The sequence below is a fragment of the Rhinatrema bivittatum genome, chromosome 1, assembly GCF_901001135.1.
Source record: "Rhinatrema bivittatum chromosome 1, aRhiBiv1.1, whole genome shotgun sequence".
NCBI classification, from domain to species: domain Eukaryota; kingdom Metazoa; phylum Chordata; class Amphibia; order Gymnophiona; family Rhinatrematidae; genus Rhinatrema; species Rhinatrema bivittatum.
The window spans coordinates 9,079,458-9,099,356 of record NC_042615.1 but is presented as its reverse complement, the minus strand read 5'-3'; positions in this window follow the sequence as shown (position 1 = coordinate 9,099,356).

Genomic DNA, 19,899 nt, shown 5'->3' with positions numbered 1-19,899 from the left:
TCTTGGCTGGAGGACTCTGGACACGTGTGGGGAATGGAGTAGGAGAGCAAGAGGCCTTTACTTCTAGGCACTATTGCCGGAGTCAATGGTCGATCTTTCCGGTAAGAGAAATCAGATCCTCTAGAGACGTGGGAGTCTCATGGATGTAGAGTTCATCTTTGAGAACGCTGGAGAGACCATCTAGGAAGATGGCTTGCAGACAATCTTCTTGCCACCTGAGCTTAGTAGCCAGGGTCCTGAATTCAACCGTATACTCTGAGAGGGTCCGAGACCCTTGACGGAGGTGGAGTAGATTATGGCTGGCTACAGCTTGGCAGCCTGGGTCTCCGAAGGTCTGCTTGAAGAGACAACAAACTCATAACTTGGAAAGCAGGGGATCAGAGCATTCCCACAATGGAGAGGCCCATGCAAGAGCCTTCCCCTCAAGGCGGGAAAGGATGAAGGTCACTTTAGTGGTTTCCTTCAGGAACAAGGAGGATTGCAGTGCAAATTGCAAGAAGTACTGATTGAGGAAGCCATGACAGAAGCGTGGGTCCCCGTTGTATCATGGAGGTACAGGGAACACCAGCGATGCTTTGGGTAGCATAAAGGCCGATAGGCTCATAAGATTGGCCAAAGCTGTATCTAGCAGCTGGGAATGGAGCTCTTCCACCGAAGGGGCTAACAATTCCAAAGCTTGGTGATGTTCTTTGACTGTTGCGGCCAAACCCGTAGGGCCCTGGAGGCGGGAGACTCCACAGAGTCCATGGCCTTGGCAACCTGTTGCACTTGGAGGTGGACCCTTGTCCTGGAGCAGTGTAGAATGGCTCCCTGGTAGGGACCAGGAAGCAACTGCACCCAGGGGGCAGAGCACAGGAGGAGACAGAGGCTAGGAAGAGCTTCACCACTGGAAGCCTGCGGTCCCCCCGGTGGAGCCCGTAGGGACCCAGGCCGCTTGAACTTAGGTGGGCCTCGCAAGATCTCCCGGAGAGGTAGTAGAGAGGTGTGCCCATGAGTAGCAAGGGAGCATGATCAGTCACTAGACTGTAAGCCTGGAGAATCAGGGAAGGCCAGTACAGCGTAGGTGATGACAAGGCAAGGGACAAAGCCAGAATCAAGAAACGTGGTCAATGGTAGCCGGGATCAGGTTCCGAGGATCAGTCCGAGGAGTGTCTGCCAAAGCAGGGGTCAGATACCAGGAATCAGTCCGAGAGTAGTCAATGAAGCAGGGGTCACGTTCCAGAGGTCAGACGAGGTCACAAAGGCAGGCAGAGGTCAAGATCCAGGCAGCGAGCAGAATGGTCAACGGAGCAGGCAGAGGTCAGTACCAGAGAGTCAGTCTGAAGGTACTACTTGGGGAGACAGGACAGACAGACGCTGGAACAGGAGGATGCTGGAATAAGGTTGGAACAGTAGGATGCTGGAACAAGGCTGGAGCAAGACTGTGAATGCGGAGGCAAACTAGTACACATACAGTGCCGACCCGATTGCCAAGGCAAAGAAGTGCAGGCAGGAACTTCCTTAATTAGTACGTTCAATCAGGATGCGCCACGGAGCTAGGACCTGCCCCTGGCCCTACAAGAGGCCAGGCGGTCCGTGTGCGTAGTGGCCTGGCCGACGCCACAGAGGACGCCGAACTCCGGTGTGAGGCCTGGTGCGCAGTGGAAGGCCCGGTGACTGCTGCCACGGGATGCCGAGGCCTGGAGGAGCCCGGTGACTGCTGCCACGGGATGCCAAGGCCTGGAGGAGCCAGTGGCTGCCACTGGGGAGGCCAACTCGAGACCTGCAGAGGAGCTAGCGAGGCGAGCAGGCCCATGCGTGGGCCGAGAGCGGACGGGGCGCGCAACAGGAATTTAAGCAAATCTATGTTATAATGGAATACCTGCAAACTAAAGGGTAACAAATCCCCACAACTGGATGGTATCCTACCCACCCCTAGCTCATCCTTTGATTTATAGGTAGGAGATACTTTCACATAGAAAAATAATCAGCCTTATAACTTAAATACAGGATTGTCCCAGGCCTTATCAAGAGTTTAATCATCCCCTTATTTATCACTATTAGATAAATAGTGAATACACTAAGATTTAAAGGACTCTAATTGTATGCATCCCTACTCGCAGAGCAACCTAAATGTAACTATGACCTGAACAAAATTAAGATGAAGACAGCAGTCCAGCAGCAAGAGAGGGCCTTCCAGTCTTTTACATCGAGTTTCACATGTATGATTTTTTAACTGCCGGTGAGAGGTTGTATGTTTGCACCCAATGCAAAGAACTCCTGTCTCTCAGAGAATGAGTACGATACCTGGAGGCTAGAGCTGAGGCAGATAGAGAGGTATATATAGATGGAACCTTCAGGGACATAGTAGCCAAGTCCCAACTCCAGTTTGGCAGTCCTCATGCTGCCTTGGAGGAAGAAGGGCTCTTGGTCAGAGAGCATCAACCTAGTGCCGCAGGAATTGATCCTGTAGCAAGGACCTGCTCTCCAGGTGATGCATTGTCCTTTCAAACCGAGAAAGTGTCTCCCAGGTCTACTGTCCAAGAGGGAAGGTTAGGATGGCTGTCATAGCTGGTGATTCAATTATTAGGAATATAGACAACTGGGTTACTGGTGGGCATGACGATCACCTAGTAACATGCCTACCTGGTGCGAAGGTGGTGGACCTCACGCGTCACCTAGATAGGATTTTAGACAGTGCTAGGGAGAAGCCGACTGATGTGGTAGATGTGGACACCAATATTATAGGAAAATGTGGGAGGGAGGTTCTGGAAGGCAAATTTAGGCTCTTAGAAAGCTGAAAACCAGAACCTCGAGAGTAGCATTCTCTGAAATGCTCCCTGTTCCACGCGCAGGTCACCAGAGGCAGGGAGAGCTCTAGAGTCTCAATGCGTAGATGAGACTATGGTGCAGGGAAGAGGGATTCAGTTTTGTTAGGAACTGGAGAAGTTTTTGGTGAAGGGAGAGTCTTTTCCAAAGGGATGGGCTTCATCTTATCCAAGGTGGAAGCAGGCTGCTTGGAATAACCTTTAAAACGGAGATAGAGCAACTTTTAAACTAGAACAAAGGGGAAAGCTGACAGTTGCCCAACAGCACATGGTTTGGAGGGAAGTATATTCAAAGTAAACTAATGAAGCATTAGAGTTAGAGTATCCCAACAGAGAGGTTCCAATAACAAGAAAAATAATCCATGTGTCTATAAATAAAGAATTACCTGAGCTAAAAGATTCCAAATTATCCCTGACAACTGAAAAGCAGAATGTTAATAGAAAAAAAAATACACTTTGAAATGTCTGTATGCTCGACACCCTCACTCCGCCCTCTCTACCTCTGTGGTGACTCCCTCTGGGCCTGATGGACGGCTAGCTGCTGCGGCGTCTTCTTGCTGCTTCTCTCCGGCGTCCCCGGACCAGCACGACGCTGTGGATCCGCCATGTTCCTGATGACATAGGGCGCGCGCTCCCATTGATGTACCAGCAAGGGCGCGAACCTCGGGGGTGTCCCCCGAGATGATGTCATCTGCTTCCAATACAAAAGGTCTCAGATTTTGCTAACAGATCGAGTTAGCAAGGGATTCGTCTACGGAGTCATCCTAGCTACCTCTGCCTCCTCAAACTTACCAGGGGTACCCGCTCCTCGGGGGCCTCGCTCTCTTTTCTTTATTTCAGATTGCAGATAGAACCGGTACTCGCTCCTCGAGGGCCTATGTTCCTGAATACTCTGAAGAATCTCTACTGCCTGGAAGCTATCACGGATACAGACATTTGTGAGTTACCATCGTGCTCTCAGACCTTTCCCTGGAACCAGGTACTCGCTCCTCGAGGGCCTAACCCTTTCCAGCTACTGAGCTTCATTAAGAACTTATGTAAGTTGTCTTCTAGTTCTGGTTATGTACACCGCATACCCTGTCTACTCACTATCTATAGTTTCTCTACAGCTCAGCAACCCTGGGATCACTGTTCCAATCTGAGGGACTTCAGCCCTGCCAGGCATATCACCTCACTACTGCCACCTCTGGTGGTTCTACTAACCTGTCTAATAAAAGAACTATCTGTGTCTGTCTCCATATCCAAGCCTAGCCGGTGGTCTCTCTCAGAATATCCTCCTGGGGGCGCTGTCATCTGCCATCGGCCCAAGGACCCACCTATCTACATTCCCCTACAGTCGAGTGTCATCTCCAAGCACTCCGCTGATAACAGATTGCTACTCCTTTCCCACAGGAGTCTTCAGCTACAGATTCATATTAGATTGCTACCTCCACAGTCTTTACCTTTACAGATTGTTATCTACTCCCTCTACAGAGCTGAGTATATCAGATGGCCAACTCCTCCTTCCACAGGAGCCAGCTCATACAGATTGCTAACTCCTCCTTTTACAGGAGCAAAGTGTAACAGATTATTAACTCCTCCCCTCTGCAGGAGTATAACCTAACCTTTCTAACTCCTATCTGATTGCTCCGCCCATCTGGCATCAGATTTATAACGGTATGCCAATGCTAGAAGTCTAAGTAGTATGATGGGAGAGATAGCATGATTGATGACATAGACTTAATTGTCATCTCAGAAACATAGTGGAAGGAGGAAAACCAATGGGACAGTGCTATACTGGGGTACAACCTATATCGCAATGACAGAGAGGAGCAACTTGGTAGCGGGGTGGCACTTTGTGTCCGGGATGGCAGAGTCCAACAGGATAAAGATGCTGCAAGAGACTAAATGCCCAATCAAATCTTTATGGGTAGAAATCACTTGTATGTTGGGGAAGAGTATAGTGATAGTATACTACCATCCAACTAGCCAAAATCATGAGACGGACAATGAAATGCTAAGAGAAATTAGGGAAGCTAACCAAATTGGAAGTGCAGTAATAATGGGAGATTTCAATTACCCTGATATTGTCTGGGTAAATGTATCATCGGGACATGCTAGAGAGATGAAGTAACCTAGCTGGAATAAATGACAGTTTCCTGAAGCAATTAGTTCAGGAATTGATAAGAGAGGAAGCAGAATAAGAGCACGGAAGTCTCATCTGCATACTGCTCCCACCATCCCCTGAAAGAGGACTCCAGAGATCATAGTGAGCGATAAGGTTTCAAACTTCACAGCCCCAGCTTCCAGAGGCCCCACACCCTTTGCAGTACAAGAGGACTGGAAGGCTCATCTGCATACTGCTCCCAGCATCCCCTGGGAGAGGACTCCAGAGATCACAGTGAGCAATACAGGTTTCAAACTTCACAGCCCCAGCTTCCAGAGGCCCCACACCCTTTGCAGTACAAGAGGACTGGAAGGCTCATCTGCATACTGCTCCCAGCATCTCCTGGGGGAGGACTCCAGAGGTCACAGTGAGGGATACAGGTTTCAAACTCCACAGCCCCAGCTTCCAGAGGCCCCACACCCTTTGCAGTAGAAAAGGACCAGAAGCACACACGCCCCTAGGCATGCAAATCTCAAACCTCTCCATCCTTTGAGTGAAGATAAACCTAATACTGGTTAAAGAGGATTGGTAAGTATAGCCTTGGAAATACCTAGGACTTTAAACATTTTATTCTTTGGAGTTTGTGTGTTTCTAAGATAATAAGCAAGCCAGAGGGAATTAAATCTAGTGTCTGTCTTTCCCTTCCACCCACCCCTAGCTGAACCCTTGATTTTTAGGCAAGAGACACTTTTTCAGTAAACATCAATCAGGCTCTTTTGTAAATCATAGTATTGCACCAGCCATTATTGAGAGTTTAATCACCCCCTTGTAGGTCACTAGCAGATTAATTAGTGAAATCCCATATGTGTTGGCTAGGAGTATAGTGATAGGAGTATACTATTATCCACCTGGCCAAAATGATCAGGTAAATGATCGAAGGCTAAGAAAGATCAGGGAAGCTAACGAATTTGGCAATGCAGTAATAATGGGAAATGGCACTATCTAATGATTTTCAGAGTTTGTTTTGGAATATAATTTCTGGACTGTGGTTTACATCTAAATTTTAAAGAAAAACTTATTTTGAAAAATTCTAAAAAATTCCTTAAAAGTATAGTGCATTAAAGCTTGAAGGTGCATGATTGAGAAGACCGATTGGTTTCGGTTGAAACAACGTCAGGCTTGCTGACCTCTTCATTTAAGCTAAATTTATAAATTGATTTGTAGTTCCCATTTCATTTGATTTGGAGATTTCAATTACCCCAATATTGACTGGGTAAATGTAACATCAGGACTTGCTAGAGACATAAAGTTCCTGGATGTAATAAATGATTGCTTCATGGAGCAATTAGTTCAGGAACCAATGAGAGAAGGAGCTACTTTAGATTTAATTCTTAGTGGAACGCAATATTTGGTGAGAGAGGTAACAGTCATGGGGCCACTTGGCAATAGTGATCATAATATGATCAAATTTGAACTAATGACTGGAAGGGAGATAATAAGTAAATCTACAGCTCTAAAGGGAAACTTTGATAAAATGAGGAAAATAGTTAGAAAAAAACTGAAAGGTGCAGCTGCAAAGGTTAAAAGTGTACACTAGGCATGGACATTGTTTAAAAATACAATCTTAGAAGCACAGTCCAGATGTATTATATGCATTAAGAAAGGTGGGAGGAAGGCAAAATGATTACCGACATGGTAAAAAGGGGAGGTGAAAGAAGCTATTTTAGACAAAAAAAAAACATTCAAAAATTGGAAGAAGGATCCATATGAAAAAAATAGGAAAAAGCACAAGTATTGTCAAAAGTGTAAAACATTGATAAGACAGGCTAAGAGAGAATTTGTAATGAAGTTCACTGTAGAGGCAAGAACTCATAATACAAATTTATTTAAATATATCCAAAGCAGGAAACCTGTGAGGGATTCAGTTGGACTGTTAGATGACCAAGGGATTAAAGGGTCTTTTAGGGAAGATTAGGCTATTGCAGAAAGACTAAACAATTTTTTTTCTTTGATGTTAACTGAAAAGGATGTTGGGGAGATATCTGTTTTAGAGATGGTTTTCAAGGGTGATGATTCAGATGAATTGAACCAAATTATTGTGAACCTGGAAGATGTAGTAGGTCAGATTAACAAACTGAATAGTAAATTACCTGGACTGGATGGTATGCACCCCAGGGTTCTGAAAGAACAAAAAAAATGAAATTTCAGAACTATTAGTAAAAATCTGTTATCTATCATTAAAATCATCCATTGTACCTGAAGACTGGAGACTGGTCTTGAAGGGGTAAATGTGAATCAGATATTTAGACTTTTAGATAATAGAAGGACTAAGGGGCACTCCATAAGGTTAGGAAGTAGCTCATTTAATACAAATCGGAGAAAATTCTTTTTCACTCAATACACAATTAAGCTCTGGAATTTGTTGCCAGAGGATGTGGTTTGTGCAGTTAGTTTTGGTGGGTTTAAAAAATGTTTAGATTAGTTCTTGGAGGAGAAGTCCATTAACTGCTACTAATCAAGTTGACATGAGGCCGGATTTTATAAAATTGCGCGAGCGCGAACAAAAGTACGCTGGATTTTATAAGATACGCGTGTAGCCGCGCGTATCTTATAAAATCCGGGGTCGGCGCGCGCAAGGGGGTGCACATTTGTGCAACCTGCGCGCGCTGCCTGTTCCCTCCGAGGCCGCTCCGAGGGAACTTTCCTTCACCCTCCCCGCACCTTCCCCTCCCTTCCCCTACCTAACCCACCCCCCGGCCCTATTTAAACCCCCCACTTACCTTTGTTAGCAGATTTACACCTGCTGAAAGCAGACGTAAATCTGCGCGCGCCAGCAGGCTGCTGGCGCGCCATCACCCAACCCGGGGGCTAGTCTGGAGGCCTCGACCACGCCCCCGGGCCGGCACCACGCCCCCGGGCCCACCCCTGAAACGCCACGTCACGCCCCCGAAACGCCGCTTCACGCCCCCGACACGCCCCCGACATGCCCCTTTTACGAAGCCCCGGGACTTACGCGCGTCCCAGGGCTCTGCGCGCACCAGCGGCCTATGCAAAATAGGCGTGCCGGCGTGCGAGGGTCCTGTGCGCGCAAATCAGGCCGGATTTACGCGCGCAGGGCATTTAAAATCCGACCCTTAGGGAATAGCCACTGCTATTAATTGCATCAGTAGCTTGGGATCTTCTTAGTTTTTGGGTACTTGCCAGGGACTTGTGGCCTGGATTGGCCACTGTTGGACACAGGATGCTGGGCCTGATGGACCCTTGGTCTGACTCAATTTGGCAAGCCTTATGTTCTTATGTAAAGTACTGAAAGAACTCAAACTTGAAATTGTAAACCTTTTGCTAGACTCTTTAACCTAAAATGTAAAACAACCGCAATGCTTGAAAGCTTAGAGGGTGGCCGATTTTGAAAATGGCTCCAAGGGTGAGCTGGGAAACTACAGTCGGATGAGCCTGGTTTCAGTACTGGGTAAAATGGTAGAAGCTAGAATCATAAAAGTGAAATCCCTGGGCAGGTACTGTATATTAGAGATGTGCTTCATTTTTTTCTACCGGGTCGTTTTTCGGTTCGAATACTTCGTGGTATAATTCGGGTCTTCTCGTTTCGTTTTCGGTTCGTTTGCCCGAAAACGAAACGAGAAACCCGAAACCGGACCGAAAAACGAATCGGTAACGAAGCGAAAAAAAAAAACCACCCCAGCATTTAAAACATTTTTAAGCATTTTCGTACATATATAACAACCCCCCCCCCATCCCGATCCCTCCCCAAGACTTACAAAGATCCCTGGTGGTCCAGCGGAGTCCCGGCTTCCATTTGCCATGCCCTCCGTGCCCTAGTTCGTGCCAGTGCAAGCCGCGCGCCAAAATGGTGCCGAATAGCCCGAACGACCATGTCACAGGGGCTTTCGGCGCTATTGGTCAGCCCCTGTCACATGGCCATCGGCACCATCTTGTGCTCCTATCATGTGACAGGAGCTGACCAATGGCGCCGAAAGCCTCTGTGACATAGTATGGGCAAAGGCTATCGGCGCCATTTTGGTTACTGGCAGCCGAAAATGAAATCACTTTCGGACCCTTGCTGGACCCCCAGGGATTATTGGAAAGCCTTGGGGGGGTCAGGAGCCCCCTCCTGACCCCCCCAACCGGAAACGAAATTTTCCCCGCAATTCGGGGGAAAATTCGTTTTCGGGTTTGCCTAGGGATTATTGGCAAGCCTTGGGGGGGTCAGGAGCCCCCTCCTGACCCCCCCAAGGCTTGCCAATAATCCCTGGGGGTCCAGCAAGGGTCCGAAAGCGATTTCATTTTCGGCTGCCAGTAACCAAAATGGCGCCGATAGCCTTTGCCCATACTATGTCACAGAGGCTTTCGGCGCCATTGGTCAGCTCCTGTCACATGATAGGAGCACAAGATGGCGCCGATGGCCATGTGACAGGGGCTGACCAATAGCGCCGAAAGCCCCTGTGACATGGTCGTTCGGGCTATTCGGCACCATTTTGGCGCGCGGCTTGAACTGGCACGAACTAGGGCACGGAGGGCATGGCAAATGGAAGCCGGGACTCCGCTGGACCACCAGGGATCTTCGTAAGTCTTGGGGAGAGATCGGGGGGTGGTGTATTATAATTAATTTAAATTTGGGGTAGTTTGGGGTGGTTTTTAATTAAAAAAAAATAATTTTTGCCCCTCTCCCTAGGCAAACCCGAAAACGAATTTTCCCCCGAATTGCGGGGAAAATTTCGTTTCCGGTTTCGGGGGCTCCGAAATAACGGCATTTATGTCGTGTTTCGGATACTCCGAAACAGAAACGAATTAGGAAATTTTGTTAAATTTCCTAAATAGGGCGAAAAACGAACCACATCTCTACTGTATATTGACTTGGCTTAATGGGGGAAAATGTTTTTAGAAACAGCAATTCTTGTCTTACTAATCTTTTAGATTTTTTTTGAAGGTGGAAATAAACTTGCAGATAAACAGAGGTGGGCAGGAGTGAGTGGGGATCACTGATGTCCCCAGAAGCCCACCCCTTCGATGGAATATGTTTTTGGAGACAGGGGTTCGATCCAAATGGAAATATTGATCATTTTGGGATGCAAGGGGGAAGGGTTGGAAGGTAATGTGGCTTCCCCATGGGGTTTTATCTTTACTTTTATGGCCTGTGATGGGCTCAATGACCAGGGAGGGGGACCACCAGGGAATGTTTGTTACATTTTGTGGGGAGTGTGGAAGGGAACTCTCTTGATATTTCTTTAAATCTGCCTGGTGCTTCATGGTGTTAAGCGCCAGTCACGCCTAAGGCACTTCTCCATGGACACAAGGATATCACACCAAACTTTTGTAGAAACAAATTTCAATTTTTTATTGTATATCAGTAAGCAATACAGGTATCCCTGGAAGAAGCAGAATGGTAGCAGTTCTCTGGCAAGATGCTCATGAGAAGCACTACCCTCTGTCTCCCTTTGAATATCAGCTAATTCTTCAAGTAAGTCAGTCCCAAAATAGCATGAACATATGGGAGCATCACCTACACAGTTTCTCATGACAAAAAGAAGATAAATTAGACCTATGTTACCCTGATCATTTTCCCAAATTGTGGCCTACTTGCCTGGTATTTGCATTAGTCTTCTGTTAGTCCTTTGTCCTGTCATCTTCACCTGCTCAGGGAGATCTTCATGGTTTAGACTATTTTTTCACACTGTAGTTGGAATTCTGGCCTAAGATTCTGACCTTTTCCTTCTGCTTATTGTGACCCTATGAGCATCCATTACAAGTCTGAAACTCCGGCTCTTGTCCAGATGTGTCTTAAAATTTTTCAAAATCAGGCTCAATAGGGCATTTAGAGTTCACATAGCCAGAACTGCAAGCAGGCCAAGGCTGCAGAGCATTCTGGGTCAATCATAGTCTCCATGTTGGTCTCAGACTCAGGCACACATATCAGCGGATTCTTGGTCAAGCCTGGAACGCATGAAGTTTCTGGCATGGCAGTGTGCAAAAAATTTCACATGCAATTTTACTGCATATGCTAATGAGCTCTAGCATCTGTTACAAAATTGCATGCAAAATGGTTAGTAACCCATGGTAAATACTTGAGCTAGCACATCAGCCTCTTAGATTGTAAGCCCTAAGGTGCACTTGAAATGTAGCTCGGCTTGGAACAATGAATAATAAAATGCAAGTCTTTGTCTCCCGTCTCCGGCAGTTTCCACCCATTTCTCATATTCCTCTCTACCTTTTCACTCCATTACTTTAGCCTCACTTTGAATGTTGTTGGAGATGCTGGGAAATCCTAGAAGTTTTGATGCCTTTTGCTGCTGCCACAAAATTAAATGTTTCATTAAAAATACGATCAACATTTTCTTTGTGGACACAATACAATCAGCAAATTAATTTTTTTAGTATCTTTAATTTCAATATTTTGTGTAGACAGACATGCACAGAGGACACTGGTTCAGTATAAATGCACATCTAACAAGATTTCCATGTACAAGACATTATTAAACATTATCACAATGTAAAATAATTTAATTACCTGGTCAGTGCTTTTATTTCTCCTAAAATGCAAATCAGCTGATTTATGACTCAGAGCTGTGCACCCCAACACTCATCACATGCTGTATCTCTGCACTCAGAACTTTGCACCCCAATGCTCCTCTTGAGCTGAATCTCCGTCCTCAGCTTTGCACCCTGGTGCTCAATGTGAGCTGTATCTCTGTGCTCAGCTGTGCACCCCATCATTTCTCAGGTTCTGTAGCTCTGCTCTCAGAAATGTGCAACACTTATTGAGTGCTTGCTAGAAAACAAGGAAGACCGAAGAGATTCTGTGACAATTCAGGTACTAGGGATGTGAATCGTTTTAGGACGATTAAAATTATCGTCCGATAATTTTAATATCGTCTTAAACCGTTATGGAACACAATACAATAGAGATTCTAACGATTTATCGTTATAAATCGTTAGAATCGTGAGCCGGCACACTAAAACCCCCTAAAAACCCCCCCCCCGACCCTTTAAATTAAATCCCCACCTCCCGAACCCCCCCCAAATGACTTAAATAACCTGCGGGTCCAGCGGCGGTCCGGAACGGGCTCCTGCTCCTGAATCTTGTTGTCTTCAGCCGGCGCCATTTTCCAAAATGGCGCCGAAAAATGGCGGCGGCCATAGACGAACACGATTGGACGGCAGGAGGTCCTTCCGGACCCCCGCTGGACTTTTGGCAAGTCTCGTGGGGGTCAGGAGGCCCCCCACAAGCTGGCCAAAAGTTCCTGGAGGTCCAGCGGGGGTCAGGGAGCGATTTCCCGCCGCGAATCGTTTTCGTACGGAAAATGGCGCCGGCAGGAGATCGACTGCAGGAGGTCGTTCAGCGAGGGTTCCGGCGCCTCGCTGAACAACCTCCTGCAGTCGATCTCCTGCCGGCGCCATTTTCCGTACGAAAACGATTCGCGGCGGGAAATCGCTCCCTGACCCCCGCTGGACCTCCAGGAACTTTTGGCCAGCTTGTGGGGGGCCTCCTGACCCCCACGAGACTTGCCAAAAGTCCAGCGGGGGTCCGGAAGGACCTCCTGCCGTCCAATCGTGTTCATCTATGGCCGCCGCCATTTTTCGGCTCCATTTTGGAAAATGGCGCCGGCTGAAGACAACAAGATTCAGGAGCAGGAGCCCGTTCCGGACCGCTGCCGTTCCGGACCGCCGCTGGACCCGCAGGTTATTTAAGTCATTTGGGGGGGGTTCGGGAGGGTGGGGGATTTAATTTAAAGGGTCGGGGGTGGGTTTTAGGGGGTTTAATGTGCCGGTTTTGCGATTTTTTTATTTTTCGATTTTTCACGATTTTTCACGATATTTTACCCCCCCCAAATGGCAACAATACGATTCCCTCCCCCTCCCAGCCGAAATGGATCGTTAAGACGATCGAGGACACGATTCACATCCCTATCAGGTTCTCCCATACAGTACTATTATATATTATTTATTGCTTGGACAGCTGCTCCTTTTGGGATGATAATAAACACTAAGTCACTGGGTAGTGGGAATGCACTTACTATTTCTGTAATTTATTCAAATTTCATGTCTTTAGTGTATGAAAAAGCTAAACTACCAGGCAGTGCCTGTTATTTATTCTGCATTTCTCCGGCATACTCATCCAGGGCACCTTGCAATAGTTTTGAAATTGGTAGACAAGTGGAGATCAGTTAATTGAAGACCAGTTTGAAAGATTGGTTTTGAGACATGTTTTGAAGGTTGTCAGTTGCATGGTCTCCTGGGTACTTTAAGGAATTTTATTCCTTCCCTGAGCTCCAGCTTCCTACCTCATTCCTTTCTTCTTCTCTTACCCATTCCCTTGCCCCAACACACAAGTGCATGCAGACACACATGCGCTCTCAACATGTCCTCCTTTGTGAACCAGCTCTGCACACCTAACTCCAGATGGTTGTTGCAGGACTTACTTTTTCATCCCCATATCATATAGGACTGAATAATCCCAGGATTCAATCAGAGCAGATACAAACAGGATAACATGGAGGAAGGCTACAGCAGGAGTCAGCTCTGGATCCAAAGATGGAGCCCCTGGCACGAGCTGCACAATCTCCCCTCCCCCATCTCAAAAGGTGAACACCAATCAAAGCCCCCTTCCCCTTTGCAAGATTAACTGCTGTGCTCCAGTCAGTAATCATCTTTCCATGCCAGCATGAGGGAGCAGACACTTCTTGTAAGGTCAATATTCAAATGATTTCCCAACAACATAGCTCATTCCCTGTACAATATCTATCCAGTTAAAAGAAGAGAGTAGCAGCAGCAATGTCCAGGACTGAAGCTGAGCCAGGAAGCATGGATGTTCAGTAGTAGCTGGCTAGTGATGGTCTGATAAACCTGCGCTGAGCTAAGCATATTCAGGGGAAAATGTAACCAGGTAACTGGCCCGATGCATATCCACCTCTTGTTTGCTAACTTTGATATTAAAATAACAATATTATTATTATTATGCAAGTGCTTAATTGTTCATAATCTTCTTGCCATGTAGTTTTGATTTACTTCACTTAACAGGAGGTATCCAAAAAAACTGACCAAAGGCTTGTCATACCCTGGTGTGCAGGTTCTAAAATTCTTAATTTCAACATCCTTAATGCACTGGTCCCAGACTCATGATGGCACAAATGTGTTACATAATCTGCAGTGTGCAAATGTCTTTTTCTCAGGAGAAGAGCCCATATTACGCAATTTTTTCATTGTTTTGTTCTAAATGACATTGAATATAATCACTGATCTCTCAGCTGTAGCATTTTAAATGTTACTTGATAACAGTAATATCTACCCACTTCATGCAGGAAAAGAAATAGATGAATATATATTGCTGAAACAATGTTTGATGAAAGATAAATACACATTCCTAGAAACAGAGCTCCAACCCTTTATCTCTGTCTGTCTCTCTACCCACACAGTGCTCTGGGAGGATAATGTTATAACAGTCTGCGTAGTGTAAAAGTGCAAAAAACCCGCACATTGTAGCTCAGATTTTCTAAGTGGACTTGCGTGCACAAATCTACTTTGAAAATTCCCAGGGTGTCCTCCTGATGCACATGTATACAGATGTACAGCAGGTCTGTACGTACATTTAGGCACATTCTTTTGAAAATCATCAAAAATGCAAAATATGTGTGTAAATGCTCCCTCCCCCGCCCCCACCCTGACTCTGGTGCATGTGGATGGAGTTTTGCCCGTACTTTTAATTGATTTTCAATGTGTCACAAATTGCATAAAGCAGGGCTTTGTGGGCATAAATTGCTTTAAAATGAAGTCCTGTACAGTGAGAGTGCACAGTGCCTTCACTGAGAAATGGCTAGCAAGGAAATGATCTTGCTCTTGGGCAAAGCTCGCTGCGAGCAATCTGCTCTTGGAAACCAGGTGAATGTGATAAGGGAACAGAGAAAAAGAAAACAGATAGGAAAGAAGGATCAAGAAAAAGCAAGGGCTAGAATAGACCTCAGTCTCTGAACTGGAGAGGGTGAGAGCAAATATTTTTCCATGAGAAAGTCAGCTGTTAAAGCGGTTTAGAACCACATAGAAGCAGGGTTTGATTTCTATTGCATGCAAACTGCTTTTTAAATCGTTATGTTTATGCCTGGAATGTATAACCTGTAAAGAGAGGACTGTTTGGGTGGAAATAGAGAAACCTCATGTCTGGGAAGGGGAGAGAAATCAAGTCCCTATCTCAAAAAGCTTAATGAAGGGTAGGGATTTAATTAACTTACTTCCTTGCCATACCTACAGTGCTCTCTATAGATACATACTGGATATACACACACATGTGCACGGTATGCTCTCGTTCTCTCTCCATATATACACATACAAACATACAGCATATCAGCTTACATACTATAGACACACATATGCAGAGTATGCTCTCGCTCTCTGGATGTATATATTCACATACACACATACAGCATATCAGCTTTCATACTATAGACACAAATATGCAGAGTATGCTCTCGCTCTCTCTCTATATATACACATACACACATACAGCATATCAGCTTACATACTATAGACACACATATGCAGAGTATGCTCTCGCTCTCTGGATGCATATATACACATACAAACATACAGCATATCAGCTTACATACTATAGACACACATATGCAGAGTATGCTCTCGCTCTCTGGATGTATATATTCACATACACACATACAGCATATCAGCTTACGTACTATAGACACACATATGCAGAGTATGCGCTCGCTCTCTGGATGTATATATTCACATACACACATACAGCATATCAGCTTACATACTATAGACACACATATGCAGAGTATGCTCTCGCTCTCTGGATGCATATATACACATACAAACATACAGCATATCAGCTTACATACTATAGACACACATATGCAGAGTATGCTCTCGCTCTCTGGATGTATATATTCACATACACACATACAGCATATCAGCTTACGTACTATAGACACACATATGCAGAGTATGCGCTCGCTCTCTGGATGTATATATTCACATACACACATACAGCATATCAGCTTACATACTATAGACACACCTATGCAGAGTATGCTCTCTCTCTCTCTCTCTCTATATATATATATACACACACACACACAATATATATATCCTCTTACATACTGTAACCACTCATATGCTTAGTATGCTCTCGCTCTCTCTATATATATACACATACACACATACAGCATGTCAGCTTACATACTATAGACACACATATGCAGAGTATGCTCTCTCTCTCTCTATATATATATACACACACACACAATATATGTATCCTCTTACATACTGTAACCACTCATATGCTTAGTATGCTCTCGCTCTCTCTCTATATATACACATACACACACACAACATATCAGCTTACATACTATAGACACACATATACACAGTATGCTCTCGCTCTCTGGATGTATATATACACATACAAACATACAGCATATCAGCTTATATACTATAGACACTCATATACAGAGTATGCTTTCGCTCTCTGGATGTATATATTCACATACACACATACAGCATATCAGCTTACATACTATAGACACACATATGCAGAGTATTCTCTCTCTCTCTCTCTCTCTCTCTATATATATATACACACACACAATATATATATCCTCTTACATACTGTAACCACTCATATGCTTAGTATGCTCTCTCTATATATATACACATACACACATACAGCATATCAGCTTACATACTATAGACACACATATGCAGAGTATGCTCTCTCTCTCTCTCTCTCTCTCTATATATATATATATATACACACACACACACAATATATGTATCCTCTTACATACTGTAACCACTCATATGCTTAGTATGCTCTTGCTCTCTCTCTATATATATACTGTAAGAATACCCAGCTCCGAATTGCACCTAGTAGATTGATAGCACTATGAAGCACTATGATAACTAAAGATGACATCATTCCTGGGAAAACGAAAGTTAACTTGGTCTTATTCTCTGCTAATGATAACAAGAGGCTCCTGCCCATAGTAAGAGCACGCACACATGCTAAAATTTATTGATGGGCTATTAAGGTAATGGGTGGGGATTATTCAGATATCTGGGATCGGCGGACCCAAACCCTTATATTGCTGAGCATGCACGCTAGAGCACTGGGCAGATTCTGAATTATATTTATTTGCTTCTGCTCCTGGAGGAACCATGCCTCCTCCATAAATAAAACTTCTACTTTTATAACTTTTTGGAGCTGGTATTCATTGGGTTAATTAGTCAGAGGTTACCGCCATTAACATCTGGTGGCCCGTACGGGGATACTTGAGGAAGGATTTTGCGACCCCCTCCCCAGGAATCTTCTGTCCTAATAGGTGTGTGGCGGCCGCCTATAGCTGCCGGCAATCACCCAGCGTGCAGGTGTCGATCAGCTGCACGAGAAGTGCTAAGTGGGGTCATGGCAGAGAGCTCTGACGCCTAATCTACTGAATTCGTGGCAGGAGCCCGAAGGTCAGTTGTTATATGGCTTCATCCTTCCCATTCAGGACGCTGATTGCAAGGATCCTCCAGTGACCGATCCGTGGACTACGAGTGCACCCCTCCTGTGAAAGTCGGTGATTTAGTGTGGAGAAAAAACCACACACACAAGAGCTGGAAGGACCCTGGGTACGTGGGACCCTTTCCTGTTACTGCCGTCACTCCTACCGCAGTTAAACTTGGGCAAGATACGGTTTGGACTCACCTTAAGGACATACGTCCACAGCCCCGGTTGACAGATACAGACTGCTGCATAGATACTTAAGGACAATTACCCTCATTTAAGGACTCGACCAAAATGTTTCAAATGTTTCAACAGCCCCTTTTCTTTTCCTTTGATACCTGGATGTGCATTTTTTCTGTCCTGTTTATCATTTTTGTTACTATCAGTTTGCTTTTGTATTTCCAGTTTGGTATTCACTTTTTGCATTAACATGTTTATCCTTTTTTGTGTGTTGTCCCTTTGGAGTGGCATACTCCCTGTATGCACTACTGACCCGAATTGTGATGCTTGCATCTCAGTCACTATAGACGGTACGACTAAAACTTCCACCCTGCTATATAAATCCCATTATGAATGTGAAGGGACAGTTACATATTGTTCCCATAATTCTACACGATACAGTGTATGTACCATGCAGACAACCATTACCTGCTTTGATCCTACTGAAGCCCCCGCCCAGCAATGGCTACAAGTTCACAAAGGAGGCTCATCCCAAGGACTGCTCCTGATGTCTGTTCCCCTGCCCCCCATTGTCAAGCCTACCTCCCTCATCTTCGAAGTATGTTCCTTGATCTCGAACTGGGATTTTATCCAGACCTGTGGAAGTTCCCTAGTGTGGCACCACACTTACATGCACAATCATAAGTACATATGTCCGAAACAATGGCCCCGCACATACAAGGATAAGAGACATTGTACCTCCGGTGTAGCACATTCTTACTGCGGTTACTGGGATTGCGTAGCATTTGCCACATGGCATACCACTTATAAGTCTGCTTCCTTAACGCTGGTACCAAGCATGTCCAACTGTGCCTTAAATACTTGTAACAAAGTTAACTTCACCCTTATCAATCCATCTGAATTTCTCTATAAATGGGGTAACATTTTCGGTATCCGAATTCATGCCTCAGGAACTGACCCTGGAGGATTCTTCTACATTCAGAAGGTTGTAACTCGTAAGAGTCCATTAGATCACTCTGCCATTTTTAAAGAATGTGACCAACATGTTAATGAGCCCTTTCCCATATCCCAAACTGCACGAAATTTGTTTATTGACCTTGCAAATGCCATTACTATCTCACTTAATGTTTCCAACTGTTATGTTTGTGGTGGTACCGATATGGGAGATAACTGGCCATGGGAAGCCAAAGAATGGAATTGGTCCATGCCCTATAATGCTTCCTCTCTTGTTCTACCCCCACGATTTAGCAAAGCCCGATGGATATTGGCTCACTCCATAATACCTACCTGGTGTATCCATAGACCTTATACCATGGATCATGCCACAGCAGTAGGCAATTGCTCTTGCATGTCTCAGACTACCCTTAACTACACCTCCCCCACCACTATCCTGTACACCCATTGGCCTAACTCGTCTGTGATACCAAACCTAACTCTTTGGACTACTGAACCCCTTCTTTCGATAGGTACCCACAAGATCCCGACCAATTGGCCTGCCCCACAAGGTCTGTACTGGATATGTGGACGATACGCACATGCCTCCTTACCGACTGATTGGTTTGGAACCTGTACCGTGGGTACTATTTGCCCCTCGTTTTTCTTAATCCCCCTACAGATGGGTCAACAACTAGGGATGCCCTTATATAGTACATACGCCGATGTACGTAAGAAGAGAGACCTTAAAATAGGAAACTGGAAAGATGACGAATGGCCCCCAGAACGTATTATAGCATATTATGATCCAGCTTCCTGGGCTCAGGATGGCTCTTGGGGTTACAGAACTCCAATTTACATGTTAAATCGTATTATAAGATTGCAAGCTGTTGTTGAAATAATTACTAATGAAACTGCTAAAGCACTGAGAATATTAGCTACTCAGCAAAAGGGTTTTTGGAATGCCATTTACCAGAACAGTCTCATTAGATTACATACTAGCTGCAGAAGGAGGATTATGTGGTAAATTTAACCTCAGTAACTGTTGTCTTCAAATAGATGACAAGGGTGAAGTAATTAAAGAAATCACCCGCAACATGATGTCAATTGCACATGTACCGGTGCAAACTTGGAAAGGACTTGATATCAGTGATCCATTCGGATCCCTTGGCTCATGGTTCTCTAGTTTAGGTTCAAGATTCAAAATTCTAATTGGCTCCATGTGTACAATTGCCTTACTTGGGCTTGTTGTCTGCCTCTGCTTGCCATGACTCTGCATCTGCCTATGGAGATGCCGCGATCAAGTCTCTGAAATGCTGATAATACAGACCAGCACTCGGATCATGCTCAACCAAGCTGAAACCTTGAACCTGATGCTC